The 10,052-nt window shown below is 38.1% G+C and overlaps 1 pseudogene; it reads right to left on the reverse strand.

The window, feature by feature from the left end:
• Nucleotides 1–7,398: 7,398 nt before the first annotated feature.
• Nucleotides 7,399–7,609, reverse strand: LOC111723522 (annotated as a pseudogene).
• Nucleotides 7,610–10,052: the final 2,443 nt, after the last annotated feature.

Raw genomic sequence — 10,052 nt, forward strand, 5'->3', positions numbered from 1 at the left:
CCATTTATAAGTCTTTCGAGAAATATTTGTTCAGATTATTTGCCCATTCTTCAGTTGGATTTTCTTTTGGCAGTGGGGATGTTTCTTGTGTATTTTGGATATAATTCCCTGTGAGATGAATACTTTGCAAACATTTTCTTCCATTCTGTAAGTTATCTTTTCACTTTATTGATAATTTCCTTTGGTGGGCAGGATATTTTTCCAGACCATTGTCCTGAAGTGTTTCGCCTGTTTTCTTCTAGTTGAGTTATAGTTTGTGGTTTCACAATTAGTTGAGTTTTATCTTTTTGCATATGAAAATCTTGTTTTCCCCACACCACTTATTGAACAGATTGCTATTTCCCCAGTGGGTGTTCTTAGTATGTTTTTCCAAAATGAGTTGGATGTAGATAAGTGGGTTTATTTCTGGGTTCTGTATTCTGTTCCTTTGGTCTGTATATCTGTTTTGGTTACTATTGCTTTGTAGTATATTTTGAAGGCATGCGGTGTACTGCCTCCAGCTTGTTCTTTTTGCCAGGATTGCTTTGGTTATTTGGAGTATGTTGTGGTTCCATGCAAATTTTAAGGTTTTACCCCCATAGTTTGTGAAGAATGTTATTGGCATTTTGGTAGGGATTAGTCTCTGTAAATGCTTTGGATGGTCTGGTTATTAACATTATTTCTTCATATTCATGAACATGGGATATCTTTTCATTTGTTTATGTTCTCTTCAATTTCTTTCATCCGCATTTTGTAGTTTTCCTTGTAGAGATCTTTCACCTCCTTCATTAAATTTATTCTTAAGTATCTGTTTATAGCTGTTCTTAATGGGATTGCCTTCTTGATTTTTTTTCCAGCTAGTTCATTTTTTGTATATATAAACACTACTGATTTTTATATGTTTATTTTGTATCTTGTAACTTTACTGTATTCATTTGTCAGTTTTAAGAGTTTTTATGTAGAGTTTTAAGATTTTTCTACATACAAGATCAATCATATCATCTGTGAACAGTGACAATTTGACTTCCTCTTTTCCAATCTGGATGTCCTTTATTTCTTCTATTGTCTAATTGTTCTGGTTATGACTTTCAGTGTTATGTTGAAGAAAGAGGTGAAATGTCTTGTTCTAGTTTTTAGAGGAAAAGCTTTTAACTTTTTCCCACTCAATATAATGTTAGTTGTTAGCTACAGGTTTGTAATATATGCCCTCTTATATTGAGGTAAATTTGGTTTATACTTAATTTCCTGAAGTTTTTTTTTTTTTTTTTTTGAGATGGACTCTTACTTTGTTGCCCTTGGTAGAGTGCTGTGGCATCAGAGCTTACAGCAACTTCAAACTCTTGGGCTTAAGCGATTCTCTTGTCTCAGCCTCCTGAGTAGCTGGAACTACAGGTGCCCACCACAGTGCCTGACTATTTTTAGAGACCAGGTCTTCCTGTGGCTCAGGCTGGTCCCAAACCTGTAAGCTCAGGCAATCCACCCACCTTGGCCTCCCAGAGCCCTAGCATTATAGGCGTGAGCTACTGCACCCAGCCCCCCCCCTTTTTTTCTCACTTTGTTGCCCTTGGTAGAGTCTCATGCTGTCAAAGCTCACAGAAATCTCAAACTCTTGGGCTTAAGCAATTTTCTTGCCACAGCCTCCCAAGTAGCTGGGACTATAGGCATCCACCACAATGCCTGGCTATTTTTAGAGACTAAGTCTCCCTCTGGGTTGGGCTGGTCTTGAACTCCTTAGCTCAGGCAATCCACCTGCCTCAGCACCCCAGAGTGCTGAGATTACAGGCATGAGCCACCACAACGGTCACTTTTTTTTTTTTAATCATGAAGCAATGTTGAACTTTATTAAATGCTTTTTCTGCTTTTATTGAGATGATCATATGGCTTTGTCATTCATTCTGTTGATGTGTTTTACCACATTTATTGATTTATGCATATTGAATGATCCTTGTACAACTCTGGGATAAATTTCATTTAATCATGGTGTATTTTTTGTTGTTATTGTTGTTAGTGATTTTTGTATCTGTGTTCATCTGAGATATTGTTCTGTAGTTTTTTGGGTTTTGTTTTGTTTTTTGGTTGTGTTCTGGCATGGTTCTGGATTCAGGCCAGTGCTGGCCTCATAGAAAACTCCTTCATGTTTTTGGAATAGTTTGAGAAAAGTTAGTGTTCTTAAATAAAAGTTTGGTAAAATTTCAGCAGTGAAAATATCTGGTCCTAGGCTGTTCTTTCTTGGGAGACTTTTTACTATTCATTCAATCTTGTTACTTGTTAGTGGTCTGTTCAAGTTTCCTATTTCTTCTTGGTTCAATCTTAGTAAGTTATATGTGGCCAGGAATTTATCCATTTCTTCTAGGTTTTTTAATTACTGGCAAATTGTTTATTGTAATATGTGATGATCCTTTGTGTTTCTTTGCTGTCTTTTGTTACATCTTTTTTTGTTTCTGATTATATTTATCTGAGTCTTTCCTCTTTTTTCCCAAAGAGGATATTGCTTGTCGATATTGCTTGTCTTTTTACAAATTGGACTTTTTGTTTTGTTAATGTTTTTTGTGTTCTTCTTTTGGTCTCAATTTTGAGATGTTCATCTCTCTACCAAGACTTTGGAAGTTTTCTTTTACATCTTAGTTCCTTAAGATGTATTATAAAGTTATTTATTTGAAAAATGTTCTAAATTTTTGAGGTAGGCATTTATTGCTGTAAACTTCTGTGTTACTATTGCTTTTGCTATGTTCCATAGGTTTTCGTATGTTGTGTTTCTAGTTTCATTTGTTTCAAGGAATATTTAAATTTCACTTTTAATTTTTTCCTTCACCCATTGAGAAGACTTGTTTAATTTTCATTTATTTGTATAGTTTTAAATGTTCTTCTCATTATATTATTGACATCTAGTTTTATTCTGTTGTGGTAAGTTAAAATACTTGGTATGATTTCAATTTGTAAAAAATTTTTGAGACTTGTTTTATGTCTGAACATATGGTTAATTCTGGATGTTTCATGTGCTGGTGAAAATAATGTTTGTTTTGCAGCTGTTGAGTGAAACATTCTGTCTATGCAATAACTTATAGGGCCATTTGGTCTATGGTACATGTTAAATCCACTATTTCTTTGTTGGCTTTCCTTCTAGATGATTTGTTCAGTGCTAACAATGGCATGTTGCAGTCCCCAACTATTATTGTATTGTGGTCTATTTCTCCCTTTAGATCAAGTAATATTTGCTTTGTATATGTGGGTGCACCAGTGTTGGGTACATATATATAGGGTGCCAAAAATATGTACACATTTTAAGAAAGGAAAAAAATTGTATTAAATTTGTAGTATTGAAGTCATGTTTGACTTCTATAAATACAAAATGTGCTCAATGTTACTTGCATTCATATTTTGTTATCAGTACATATTGAGCATTACAAATTTAACACAGTTTTTTTTCTTTCCTTAAAATGTGCATACTTTTTTGGCACCCTCTGTATGTTTACATTTATTATGTTCTCTTGCTGAACTGATCTTTTTATTTTTTTATATAATGTCCTACTTTGTTCTTTTACAGCTTTGGCTTGAAGTCTGTTATATCTGACATAATTATGGGTACTCTTTTTTTTTTTTTTTTTGAGACAGAGCCTGAAGCTATCCCCCTGGGTAGAGTGCCATGGCTTCACTGCTCACAGCAACCTCCAACTCCTAGACTCAAGCGAGTCTCCTGCCTCAGCCTCCCAAGTAGCTGGGACCACAGGCGCCCGCCACAACACCCAGCTATTTTTTGGTTGCAGCCATTATTGTTGTTTGGCGGGCCCAGGCTGGATTCGAACCCGCCACCTTAGGTGTATGTGGCTGGCACCTTAGCTGCTTGAGCCACAGGCGCGAGCCAATTACGGGTACTCTTGCTCACTTTTTGGGAAATACCTTTTATTCACTTTCAGTCTATCTGTGTCTTTACAGATGAAGTGAGTTTATTGTAGGCAGCATATTGTTGGATCTTATTTTGTTATTCATTCATCCAGTCTGTATCTTTTAAATTTAGAATTTAATCTATTTACATTCAAGGATATTATTGATAGATAAGGACTTGCCCTGTCATTTTATTCATTATTTTCTTGTTGTTTTGTATCACTTTTCTTTGTTCTTTACTTCCTCTTTTATTATTTATGTTTGTGGTTGGGTGGTAAAGTTTGTTTCCTTTCTCGTTCTCCTTTGCATATTGGCTCTACAGTGATTGTATAGTTTCACATATTTTCATGATAGTGGTTATTGTTTTTTCATTTCAGGGATGTAAGGGATGTAAGACTCCCTTGAGAATTGCTTGTAAGGCTGGTCTTTTGGTGATTAATTCACATGTTTTTGCTTGTGTGTGAAATATTTTATTTTTGAAGGATAGTTTTTTGGGGTATAATATTCTTGGTGGACAGTTTTTTTTCCTTTTAATACTTTGAATATATTATCCCATTCTTTCCTAACCTATAAGTTTTCTGGCGAGAAATTTGCTGTTGCTCTAATGGGGGTTCCTTTATATGTGATTTGATGCTTTCTCTTGCTATTTATTTTTTATTTTTAGAGACAGAGTCTTACCTGATTTCTCTCAGTAGAGTGCTGTCGCATCACAGCTCACAGCAACCTTCAACTCCTGGGCTTAGGTTATTCTCTTGCCTTAGCCTCCCGAGTAGCTGGGACTGCAGGCACCTGCCACAAGGCCTGGCTACTTTTTGTTGCAGTTTGGCAGGGACTGGGTTTAAATCTGCCACCCTTGGTATATGAGGCTGGTGCCTTACCCACTAAGCCACAGGCACCACCCTTCTCTTGCTAGTTTTAGAATTATTTCTTTGTCTTTGATTTTGAGAATTTCTCTATAATGTGCCTTGGAAAGACCTGTTTGGGTTTAATATGTTTGGCATTCTTTGAACTTCCTGGCCCTACATGTCCAACTCCCTGGCGCAACAAGGCCCAGGAAGTTTTTTGCTACTATCTTATTAGATAAGATTTCTACATAGTTTCTCGTCTCTTCTCCTTTTGGATACCCATAGTATGGATATTTGTTCACTTAATGGCATCCTATAAATATTGTAGACTTTCTTCATGCTTTTAAATTCTTTTTTTCTTATATTTTTCTTTGCCTGTGTTATTTCAGTAGACTTGTCTTTAAGTTCAGAAGTTATTTCTTCTGCTTAGTCTTTTTTGCTTGATTTGTTTTGAAGTTTTTAATTTTATTTTTCATTTCAGTCACTGAACTTTTTTAGCTCTCAGATTTCTATTTGGTTCCTTTATTATATCTATCTCTGATGAATTTTTCATTCAAATCTTGAATGTTTTAACTGACTTTATTGAAAACTCATTTCTTAAGATTTTTGTTTTGAGGATTTTTTTTTTGCATTTTATATATTTCTTTATGATTGGGATTTGTTACTGGATAATTGGTATTTTCCTTTGAAGCTACTGTGATTTCTTCCTTTTTTATGTTTGATGTGTCCCTACATTGATTTCTAGGCATCTGGTAGAACAGTTGCCTCTTCTAATTTTACTGAGTACTATTTTATAGAGAAAGACTTATTCATATAGATATGTCTTTGGGGTAATGGTTCAATGGGCTATGTTGGCTTTGGTTCTAGGTAGACACATAGTTTAGTATCTGTAATTTCTTCAAGTATAATCCATTCTAATGATGTTTGTGGATATCTCAGTGGCCTAAGATGAGAGAATTTTTGTCATTGTCTCAGTTCAGCAATGTAGGTGTACACTCAGTAGATTATCTAACTTGAGATCTTGCTCGCTGGGTTTGGGCCATGTGGTTGTTACCCTGGCCAGAGGCACTGGTGCACAGTTGGTCAGCCAGCCTGGGCGCCTGCTGGCAAAGAGTGGCATACAGGGCTGGTTCTCCAGCTTGGAACATGGGCACACAACTGCTCAGCTGGACTACAGATGTGTTTGCCAGAGGCTCCCCATGGAGCTTTCTCAGGCCTGAGATACAGGCACAAAGCTGGCAGGCCAGCCTAGTTGTGTGTCTGCTGGGAGTGGCCCATAGGGTTCTTTCTCAGACCCAGGACATGACCAGAAAATTTCTCAGCTGCTGTTGTGGAATGGCTGCTGGAGCGGCCCAAGAGGCTTTTTCTCAGGCTTGGGATACAGGTACAAGGCTGATTCCTTAGCCAGGGGTTGTGTTTGTTGTGGCCCACAAAATGGTTTTTAATGTCATGATTGCAGATGTGGGGACTTTGGGAAGACTAGGGGTGTTCCTGGGGAGGAGTGGCAGCATTGATTCGGTGGCCCAGGGCATGGTCATAGACTTGCTTCATGGGCCTGAGGGTGTCAGCTGCTTGGTGGTTCAGGGACCATTTCTATGGGGCAAGGGCTTATAATCATCGGCTGGCTCAAGGGCAGATTTGCCCTATGCAGGACAGCCAGACTGTTCCTCTGGGTAGAAGTTAGGGCAATGAGGGTTGGTTTCCTTGCTGTGTAGGACCAGAATCAAAGTCTATCATGTGTTCAGCTCTGTACACCTGGAGTATAGCAATTCAACTGCCTGTGTGTGCTTAGTGGAATGTAGATGGGGTCCCAGCACTGGAGAGGTACAGCCCCTTGAGGAGAGTATATTCCAGAGGTGGGTTTGATCTTAAGTTGGTACTGTGCCGCAGCAGCTTGGCTCATAGAAAGTGGTGGAGGGTGGGGAGTGCTGATCCAGAGCAGTGCAGCTTCTCCAAACTAGGCCCAGGGCTTGTGAGGACTGTGGGATTCTCTCCTAGAGAGGACTGTATTTGCTATGGCAATGGAAGTTGGAATAATTCTTCTGTTCATATTTTTCCCACAAGGGGGAGTCCTTCCTCTCTCCAGGCTGAACAGATCCTGCAAAGTAGGTGGGGCAGCAAACTTGGGTGCCTTTTTTAATGGATAGCTTTTTAGTGTTTCTTCTAACGTCATTTGCCTCATTAACAACCATTTTGTCTTAGAAATTTGATTTTATAGACTGGCATGCTATTCTAGTCCTTCAATATGACTCTCATACATTGTTACCATGTCCTCGGTAGGCACTTTTTCTGTAGTATTTTGTATGTGTTATAATGTTATATTCATTATTGCTATTATCATGATTACCTTGATTCAAAATCATTTTGATTATTTCACCATCAGTCAATGAACAAACAACTACAGCCTCATTATTGATGTTAAAAATTTCTTTTTTTATATACCAAGTATTTTATTGTCTGCTACTGCCAGTGTATATAAAACGATCACCCTTGTGAAACAGAAATTCATGAAAATTCAGAGAGGTAGATGTTAAGAATTGACAAAAGTAGAAGTTTATGTGTTATGGTATGGCACATCATGGCACATGTGTTACAGGGATAAGCTTTTGTACAGGCTTCAAAAATTTAGCTCTCTGGAATATTTGCAGGTTGATGAGAAGTAGTTTGAAAAACTTTTGTTAGATCCACTGCACTACAAAAAGGAACATACTTTCTGGGGTCCGAAGGGATTTGTACTTAAAGATACTCTAGTCAGGAGAGGATCACGTTGAGCATTCTGCAGACAGACAGAACTGTTTCAGGTCTGCGGCTGCCTGGGAAACTTTAACGTGGTTGAGCCGGGCTTCCAGCCTGAGCTGCTAAATCACTTTCTTCATTGTGGCAATGTTGGAGGAACCAGACATGATGCACCCAAGAGCCAGGCAAGACTGATGTTAAAAATTTCTTCAATATCCAGCTTATTGACAGACTCTGAAGGTATATATTTTTTGCATATGTAAGATCTGACATTTTTTTCCCTCACTTGACCTACAGACTCCTTCAAGTCACCACTTCTTCATCATTATCACTGAACATAATCACAGGACAAAGTTGCATAACTGCTTTTAGTCACTGTGTTCCTACCATTGGCAACACAGCATATGTTGGATCTTTTATGCTAAACATCTTTTCAAAACCTTCCATGCCCGTACTTCTGTTCATTATTGTTAGCATGCTAGAAGGTGTTTTTATATTTACTTTTTTTTTTTTTTGAGACAGAGTTTCCTTTTGTTATCTTCAGTAGAGTGCCTCAATAGAGTGGTGTCGTAGTCACACCTACGTAGTCAGGTGTCACAGCAACCTGAAACTCTTGGGCTCCACTGATCCTCTTGCCTCAGCCTCCAGATTATAGGCACCTGCTACAATGCCTGGCTAATGTTAGCGATGGGGTCTTTTCTTGCTCAAGCTGGTCTCAACCTCCGGAGCTCAGGCAATCCACCCACCTCAGCCTCCCAGAGTGCTAGGATTACAAGTGTAGGCCACCACACCTGGCCTATATTTTTCTTCTTTGATATAAAGATACCCTGGTCAGTTTGCTGAATTAATGAAGCCATATTTGGGAGGAAGAACATGGCATAAACATTATTTGTGATGAGAATTTGAGCTGGAGGATGAGCAGAACAATTGTAAAGGAATGGCAAAATCTTGCAGTCATCAGCTAGCCTAGCTTCTCTACTATGATCACAAGCAGTAGAATAAAATGTTTGTGAAACCAATTCATCATCATGAAATATGCCTCTGGAGATGATGCCTTTTTTTTTTTTTATAATAATGGACTGGTGAGTATTCACTCCTGGAAAATAGCAAGGACGCAAACTTTTGCCTATCATAGCAAATTTTCACTTATGTGTGCTGTATTTGCACATCCCAGCACAGTTATCCTATCTTTGGCATCCACATCTTTAATTCCCATAGGAGCAATCTCATTTGCTGTAGGCAGTGTCTTTGTGGGACAATAATGCAAAAACAGGGTGTTTCATCAGCATTATATGACCTTGGCAAAACGATCAATGACTTTTTCTACTGCTTTGTACTCAGTAGATGCTTTATCGCTACAAATCTTTAAATATGCAATTCTGTGTCTTTTCTTCAAATTCTGCAATAGGCCTGTTGAACATTTACAGTTCTGTTTAATTTTCAGCTAATCCTAATAGTCCTTTGCTTGTTTCATGATCACCATACTAAGAGGCATGTGCTCATTGGGCTCTTTCGATACATGATTGAGATCTTAAATTTTAGCTTTATGCAGAGTTTTTCTATTTTTATTAACTTCTGTTCATTACTTGTATCATAGACCTTCAATATTGTGACTTCCTGTTTCTTCAGATCATATATGATCGTTATTTGTAAGATATTTGACATTTACACTGCTTTCCAGTTTCTTCAACAGCTCAACTTTCTCGACTGTAGATAAATATAACATGCTTCCTCTTTTTCTTATCACTTTTACTCAAAGGTCTTTTTGGCATTTTCAATACTATCTTTACACTACACATCAGAGAAAAAACCAAAAAACATAATGAGTAACTCATGTAGGTCACATGAGGCATTGTGAGGAACCTGCTGTTGGCACATCTGGCCTGCGCATGTACAGCTTTATGCTTTGTGGGCATGTTTGTGTGGGGAATCTGGGCACGCACAGAAAAGAAATATCACAGCTGGGGGTCAAGGCAAAGACCTTTTTCCCTTGGGAATGCTGAATAGACTATGTGTGGTACACCTGTGTTTTGACTGTGACTTGAGGTCAGGTGTGGAATTTTTCCCTTGTGGTATCAGTGCTCCAAAAGTTTTGGATTTTGGAGCATTTCAGATTTTGGATGTTTGTGTATCAGGGAGTTCAGTCTGTAATACATACTGTGTTCTTTACCACTAAGCACTCAAGAAGAAAAGAGCCAATTTAATTTTAGAATGTCATTGGATAAGGAATAAATTATTAATTATATTAAGTTTTCACACTTGAGTACCTATCTTTTGATAATCAAAATGACAAAATGAGGCGTTGCCTGTGGCTCAGTGAGTAGGGCGCCGGCCCCATACCAAGGGTGGCGGGTTCAAACCTGGCCCTGGCCAAACTGTAACAACAACAAAAAAATAGCCGGGCATTGTGGTAGGCGCCTGTAGTCCCAGCTACTCGGGAGGCTGGGGCAAGAGAATCACCCAAGCCCAAGAGCTGAAGGTTGCTGTGAGCTTGATGCCATGGCACTCTACTGAGGGTGACAAAGTGACACTCTTGTCTCTAAAAAAAAAAATAAAATGACAAAATGGGAAGTAAACGTAAAGCACTTTTATTATTATTTTTTTTTTTTT

This window comes from Otolemur garnettii, unplaced genomic scaffold (assembly GCF_000181295.1).
Source record: "Otolemur garnettii isolate 467f Iridium unplaced genomic scaffold, OtoGar3 scaffold00012, whole genome shotgun sequence".
In the NCBI taxonomy this organism is placed as follows: Eukaryota; Metazoa; Chordata; class Mammalia; order Primates; family Galagidae; genus Otolemur; species Otolemur garnettii.